This window comes from Mus caroli, unplaced genomic scaffold (assembly GCF_978045245.1).
Source record: "Mus caroli unplaced genomic scaffold, Mus_caroli_1 scaffold_3, whole genome shotgun sequence".
In the NCBI taxonomy this organism is placed as follows: Eukaryota; Metazoa; Chordata; class Mammalia; order Rodentia; family Muridae; genus Mus; species Mus caroli.
Window position 1 is genome coordinate 38,216,361 of NW_028227258.1, and position 7,710 is coordinate 38,224,070.

Here is a 7,710-nt window from a genome sequence, read left to right on the forward strand (position 1 = left end):
CAAAATCAGTGAAGAAAATAATGTAGAAAACATTGATAAAGTCTAGTTATTTGAAAAGATTAGTTAAACTGATAAATATCTAGCTACACTGACCAAGAAATAAAGCGATGGAGACAATAATAAACACAAACTACTCGTCGTAGTCACAGAAGGAACTCCACTACAGACCCCACAGCTATTAAAGGACTACAAAAGCATTTACAGTCACTTCAAATGGACAACTCCAAAGAAGCCCAATGAGAGAAACAAAATCTAAGTAGTATTAAAATTGTTAAAAAATTGAATTCACAATTTAAAAACTACCTGGAACAAAACCTGTAAATCTAGTGGGTTTAACTGAAAAATTTACTGAATCAGAAAATGTGTGTGTGTGTACTAAACACACAAAATAGAGGAAGTAAGAATCTTTCCAAATCTTTTGAGGCAGTGTTCCCAATATTAAAACCAAACGATGTTACAATAAAATTATAGATCAAATTCCTTAAATGCAGTATTTACACATAAAATAAAACAACATCATAGTTAAAAAGAGTTTGTTCCTGGAATTTAAATTTAACACTCACTAGAACTTGTGGCCATTTCAAAAGATTCAGAAAAATTATGTAACAAAATTCCTTGCCTATTCATGATCATGATAAGGTCAGCAAAGTTAAAATAGAAGAGAATTTCTTCACCCTGATAAAAAGCATTCTATAAAAACAAACCAAACCAAACCAAACCAAACCAAACAAAACAAAACAAAAACTCTACAGTTACCCTCACAGTTAATGGTTAAAATAATGTTAATGAAGGTTTAAAGTATTAAAAAGTGCATTCATATTTAAAGAGAAGTAAATCCCTTTACTCAGAGATAACGAATTTATTAGCTACTACATTTAATAGCACAAGATCAGAACATAAGTTAATAGATACACTCAATCAACTTTATAAGCCAATAGTTGAATAATGAAAATTTAAAAACCAATTCCATTCACAATATCATCAAAAAAACAAAACATTTCAGGGATAAGCTTAATCAAACTGTGCCCTAAACTAAAAACCACAAACACTACACCAGGGCTCTGCAGTGAAGAAACAGTGTAGCGTTCTGGCAGACACCTGAGTTTGGTTCCTAGCACCCACATCCTGTGGCTTAACAACTGCTTCTAACTCCACCTCCAGGAGACCTGATGTTCTATGGCCTTTGCAAGCATCAAACGTGTGTATGTAAACAACACACATATGAATCACTTAAAAAATAAATCTTAAAACAAAAACACTACTTCAAAGAAATCAAATAATTGGCTAAAATGACAATATAACTCTGAATTAAGACTCAAAATCTTTTTTTTTAAAGCCTTCTTATTGTAGTCTATCACTAGTTCCGTTTTAAAGATCAAGTTGCATTGGCTTAAAATCACCTGGGAAGAGAGTTTCAAGTAATCTTCATCAGGTTTCATCAGGGTTTGTCTATAGACGACTCTATAAAAGGCTGTCTTGACAGTTAATTGTTCTGGGAAGACCCTGCTCTTTGAGGCAGCACCATTTCCTGGGTAGGGAAGCCTGTACTCTCCAGGACAGAAGAAAGCCAGAGGAAAGTGGCAGGCAGAAACAAGCAAGGCTCTATTCATTTTCCTGCTCTTGACTATGGACGTGATGTGTTCAGTAGCTGCCTTGATTTCCCCTCAATGTTAGACATAACTTGGAATTTTATGTAAATAAACTCTTTCCTCTCCTAAATTGCTTTTGGTCAAGGTTGTTATTAGAGCAACAGAAATGAAACTAGAGAATCTAGCATTCACTATGTAGCCCACGCTGGCCTTGAACTCATGACAATTCTCCTACCTCAAATTATATGGTTTCAAAGAATCACAGTGAATCTTTCTTTCTCTCTTTTTTTAAATTTATCTATCTATTTAGCAGAAATTTCTAAGCTTAACCACCCCCTCCCCCTTTTTTGAGACAGAGTCTCACTAAATATCTCTAGGTGTCCTGGAACTCATTGTGTAGACCAGGCTGGCTTCAGATTCACAGAGCTCCACCTGCCTCTGCCTCACAAGTGCTGGGATTACACTCAGCCTGAGCTTGAACTTTATATTAAAATGCTAAATATATGAAAAAAAAACAATTTTAAGAAGAAATTGGGGAACTTAGGACAGTTTTACCTCAAGATTTACTACTGTTCAAGTACAAGAATCAAGACAGTGTGATTCCTGGCATAGTGATACATATACCAACAGGACAGACTCCAAAAGTAAAACCAAACATATGGAGTAACTGAGCTTCCACAGAAGGAAAGCTGCTCTTTCGATAAGTACTGGATACCCATATGCAATGAAAAGAGTATCAACCTTAAACCACAGTATAGCAACCTACATAGAAAAAAACAACAACAAAATAAACATAGAATCTAAAACACTACTTCCTCAAATTTAGGAGAAAAGAAGCAGATGCCTATTTGTTGAAGGTTATTCTTAGGATTACAACCATGTTTATGTATTATATATAATTTCTTTTCACAGGAACAGTGTTAAGCAGTTGAGTCAGTATAGCTGTCAAGCCTAAAATATTCACCATCTGTGCCCAAAAATTCCAAAATGCTTTTTGAAACTATAGGAAAAACCCCAGGCAATGATTTCTCAGACATACCCAAAAAGCAAGAACCAGAAAAGAACACCTTGGTAAACTGGATGAAAATTAACTTTTATTCTTCTAAGATCTTGTTAAAATAGAAAGTACAAGCTAAAATGGGGGGAGGGAGGAGTAACAAAGAGCTTTATCTAAATTATATCAAGAACTCTTACAAAATAAGTAAGCTCACAATAACTAATGAAGGAATACTTTATAGAAGGTGACACCCAGTGGGAATACACACTTGGAGTAGTGACTGATAACCAAAAAACTAGACTGAGATACTAACCACAAGAAATTCAAATTTCAGCTAAACCAAAGTATTGCATGTTATTCAGCATGTAGATCAACAGTAACTGCAATATAGTACAGCTCTACAAGGTACACAAATCAGAGGAAAACAATCTGGCCGCTTCTTAGTTAAATTTTCCCATTTATAGACCCAAAAGAAATGAAAACATGCATTCATCCCAAATCTTGTTCACAGGGATTTTCAAAGTATTCAGAAAGTGCAATATCCCTCAATAGACAAGTCAAAAGAGTGTGCCACAGCCTTAAAGGGCAATCCTACACTTAACAAAAGTGCCCGAGACATAGCAAGAACTCTTCAATGAATCTTAAAAGCATTATGCTAGGGGCTGGGAGACAGGGCCTTGGTTCAGAGCACTTGCTGCTCTTGTAAGGCTCTGGGGTTGGGTTCACAGCCCCCACACGGCAGCTTTCAACTATCATCCCTCCAGTTCCAGGGACTCTGGCGCCCTCTTCTGGCCTTTACAGGCACCAGGCCTGCACGTGCTACACAAGCCCATACTCAGGTGAGGCACTCGCACATAAAAAGGAAGCTAAAAACAATTAAAGCATCATACCAAATCAAAAAAGCCGGGTCAAAAATACAGGAAAACGATTTACTTATATTAACATAATTATATTTATATGAAACTTTGGAGACAGGAAAGCTGAAATTTAGTGGCAAAAAGCAGTGTAACTGGTTGTCTGAGAACTTGAGGATTAGCGTAAGCATAAATACATTTTAGAATGATGGAAGCATGGGCACAAATCATTTGTCAAAACTCAAAGTTTTGACATATGAAACATAAATTCTATTTTATGTAAATTATATATCAATTAATTATATATGCATGTCAGTGTGTATATATCAATTACAGTATATAAACCTTATCTGCACCTTGATTCAAGCTATTAAAAAATGACCTATAATTTGACTAAACACTAAACTGAATTATGAAAAATGTTGACGTTATATTTAATAATCTTTCTTTTTGAAAGTATATGCTAAATATTTATGGATAAAATAACATGATGTCTATGGTTTATGTCAAAATAATATGAAGGATTGAATGAAGAGGGGTAAAAAAATAGAAGACTGGTCAGGCTTTGTAATACATGCCTACAATCCTAGATAGTTCAGTTGCAGGATAATAAATTCAGCAATTTAGCAATTCAGCAAAATCAAAGATACACCTCAGAACTGCTCAGGAGTAAAGCATGTGCCCAGTATGTCTGAGGTCCTAGGTTCTACCCCTGGTACTGGGAGAAAAGGATGGTCATAAATCAATATACTGGGAGGCTAAGGCTGGGTAAGGAGGAATTTTTTATATTATTTGATCTATTTTCATATGTGCTTGAAAATTTTCCATATTAAAAATTATATTGTTTTGGATTATGCCAGGTATTTTGGGGGATCTCATGATTCTCCCTACCAGTCTGACTCCGATATTTCCTTTCATTCTCTGCTTCCCATTTTCCCTTTGGAAGCCAGCTGGTATGCACAGAACCAAGCACATTAAGCAAAAACCTGAGAGGTGAATTGTAAACAACCCTATATAATGGTGTGCCTGAAAGTTCCTGGAACTCTGCTTATCCTTTTCCTAGTACTTTTAAGTGGTCTGAAGAGATGGTTCAACAGTTAAGAGCACTTACTGCACTTGAAGAGGACCAGGGTTTGGTTCCCAGCGTCCCAGATGGCGGCTCACAACCATCTGTAACTCCACTTCCAGGCAATATGTTACCTTGTTTAACCTTCACAGACTCCTGCACAAACACACACTCAGGCACATACATATACATAAAATAAACATTCCAAAAGTATGTTAAGTGTCCGTTATCTCTCAAAAAGGGAGACTGGTATTTAAAAACTTTCTCAAGAAGATACACTGACATGTCTTAAGAGAAGGCTATTTATTACTTAAGGAGGTAGCAGCACCCAATGTCTACTCGGATCAGGCTCATTTCCGTATCATCCCAGTAATAAACAGAAACAATAAAATCTTAATACTCCACTGAAATCTTTATTATAACAGAATGATCTGCTAACTGGCCTTGTTTCTTTATCCACAAATATTTGTGACTTGTGATCACACTGGAGGTGAGTGGGAAATTGAAAAAACAAACCTACAACCTACTCAAGCAAAGGAAACAGTGCGAATGCTCTAAAGCAAAACTGGATCGGTGGCATCCTGGTATGTAGTGGAGATAACCTTCAATTCTGCCCAGGAGGGTCCTAATACTTTGTATTTACTGAAAACTCAAATATCAGGGTTTTCAAACTCACAGAAAATACTTCTGAGAAATCTGTTCATTCTCTCCACTAAAAATAACCATCCCTCTACTTTCCCATAGGACATTCAACATACTTCTTCCTTTCAATGTGTCCATAACTTTATGCCTTGGGCTCTATTCCATATTGTCTATTGTTACTCAATAAATGAAAAGGTTCTACAGGGCTCTATCTAGCATGATGGAATGTCGTTGAATTTTCTCAGTGAATGCTGAATATTTTCTCAGTGTCACAAGAAAAAAAAAAAAAAAAAACCTTCCACAAAGCTTTCTGTGTAAAAGCAGCCTTTACAGTGGAGAGATGCTGGTATCTATGCTCTATTTCAAGAGAAATGGGACGAAACAGCCAATATATCTGTGCCAAACAGTGTTTTCTTCTCTTCTCAGCCAAAGTTCCACTTTCTGCTAATTTGGGGATTGAAACATTTTCTATCTGGGCCTAGCTTACTGGACTTCACTCTCAAGCTTCTCCAATCATGAGACCAGAGCTACAAGCTCTGTATGGGTATTGAGGCTTAAGTGTCAGGGCTCCTTACTTGCACAGTACTTGAAGCATTTCTAAGTAGGCACTTCTGGCAAACTGCCTAAAGAAATCACGGAAGAAAATGACCTAAATCTTGTGTTGGGTTTTATTTCTTTTAACTATTCCTTCATATCTAAATCCGAATTCTCTTTTTCATAGAGAGGTAACCCTTTGCCCAAATCCAATGAGACGGCAACATGAATTCCCAAATGAGAAAAGAAACAGGTAAACAAATCCAACTCCACTGTGGTCTTTGAACTTTGGAAAAAAAATGCATAACATTTCCCCTCCCCTTAAGACACATGTTATGTGTCAGAACACGTTAAAGACCCCAAAGAACACTGTGTGAAACCCAATCTTTGATCGCCACAGACGTAGAGTGGTTTAAAAAAAAAAAGTGAGATAAGCTCGGGGTACTGTCAAAAAAGGCTCCAAGACCAGGAGCCTTGGGCGACTTGGTTTTGTGGAAACAAGGTTTCCATCAAAGACAAAGTCCTGGGGCATTTTCAGCAATAAAACTTTCAGGGACAGGCTCCCCTGGTGGTAACTGTAATCTCTCAGTTTATCAATTCCTAGTCGGCAAAGCGCACGGTTTACCCTAGGGCCACAGCTGGAAAAAGGGCGACCAGAGCCCAAGGAATGCAAGGAGGAAAAGTGACAGAATCGCCTGGGAAGGGGGCAGGGCAACAGAGGGAAGGGGGGTGTCTGCCAAACAGGTCGAGAAATGCCAGAGGAAAAAGTGAGGACGGGGCCGGAAAAAGTTCCTCACGGTACCCCAGCCTCTGCATCTGTCACAGTGGAGTTTGTGAGAACGCCACCAAACTTCCTAACGCCATCCCGGCAGGAAACCCAGACGTGAAGACCGGAGGAAGAAAAAGCAATGGGGAAGCTCTCGGAGCCCAAGTGCCTCAGGCAGGCGGGAGAGGTGGCTGGGAAAGGGCCCGGGGCTTCAGGACGCCCGCTGCCGAGACCTTGGAGGAGGACAGTCAGCCCCGCGAGCCGCTGCCGGACGGACCGACGGCGCCGATCCCCGCACCGGCACCGGGGTCCGCAACGTCCCTCAGAGCCCTTGGTCGCCTCCTGACTCTCACGGGTGGAGGGAATTTCAAGTCCGGAGCACCCGGCCCTGCCCGCAACCGCCACCGCGCCTCCCGGACCCCCGACCCCCCAAAGCGCCTGCCAGCCCCGAGGCACGGCGGGAGCCCGAGCCTCCACCCCTCAACTCACCGTGGGGCTCCATCCCGCGTCCCGGACGCCTAACGCTCAGGGCCGCCACCCCGTCAGTCGGCTGGAGCTCGCCGCCCCCATCCCCCACGACTGGCCTGAGGACGCCGGGTCGAGGATCCGCCGCCGCCACCGCCCCTGCAGCTACCGCCACGACCGCGCCAGCCGCGGACGCGACGCCCCGCCCCCTGCCTCGCACCCCACGCCTCACGCTTCACGCCCTCCTCCGCCCGCCCTCTGGAGCCCAGCCCATTGGCCTGCGCCTTAGGAGGCGGGGTCACCGCTGAAGGGGCGGGTCCATAACAGGTGCGGGTGGGGCAAGGCGTGCTCAATTCCTCTTAGAGGGGCCTTGACCTGACCAAGGTCCCAAAGTCCCAGGGTACTGGTTGCCAATCGGACCGACCAAGGGAATTGGCACTCTTTCTTAGCTCCATATGGGATCCACTCCTCAGTCCAGGTTTAATTGGCCATTTTTCAGGAGGGCACTGTGAATACTTTCCCGTCAGGGTTTTAGTCTTGAGCTTGTTTGGTTGGCTTTCTTGCTCCTCCATTCTTTCTCACTTCAAATTTATGACGCACTTTGAAACTTTCCTACTCTTTCTTCAGCTGTCATTTTCTGAAAACGAAATTACTTAATTGCATCAGCTATTATGCACAGTATCTGGCTGCATAGATGTGTTAGATAAGTATTAATTAACTACACATCCCTCTAATCATACAACATACTTCTTACCATCAAATGCTCCAGATAATAGGACCATTAACGTGGTTGATGG

At 40.9% G+C, this 7,710-nt stretch overlaps 1 protein-coding gene across 1 annotated transcript in view; it reads right to left on the reverse strand.

Annotated features, from left to right (window-relative positions):
* Arhgap29 (Rho GTPase activating protein 29) overlaps nt 1–7,076 on the reverse strand; it is a 69,797-nt gene extending 62,721 nt beyond the window's left edge. The window contains exon 1 of the mRNA XM_021157541.3: nt 6,938–7,076. The gene's annotated coding sequence lies outside the window, so the exon portion shown is untranslated. The remainder of the gene's footprint in view (nt 1–6,937) is intronic.
* Between the last annotated feature and the right edge of the window lie 634 nt (nt 7,077–7,710).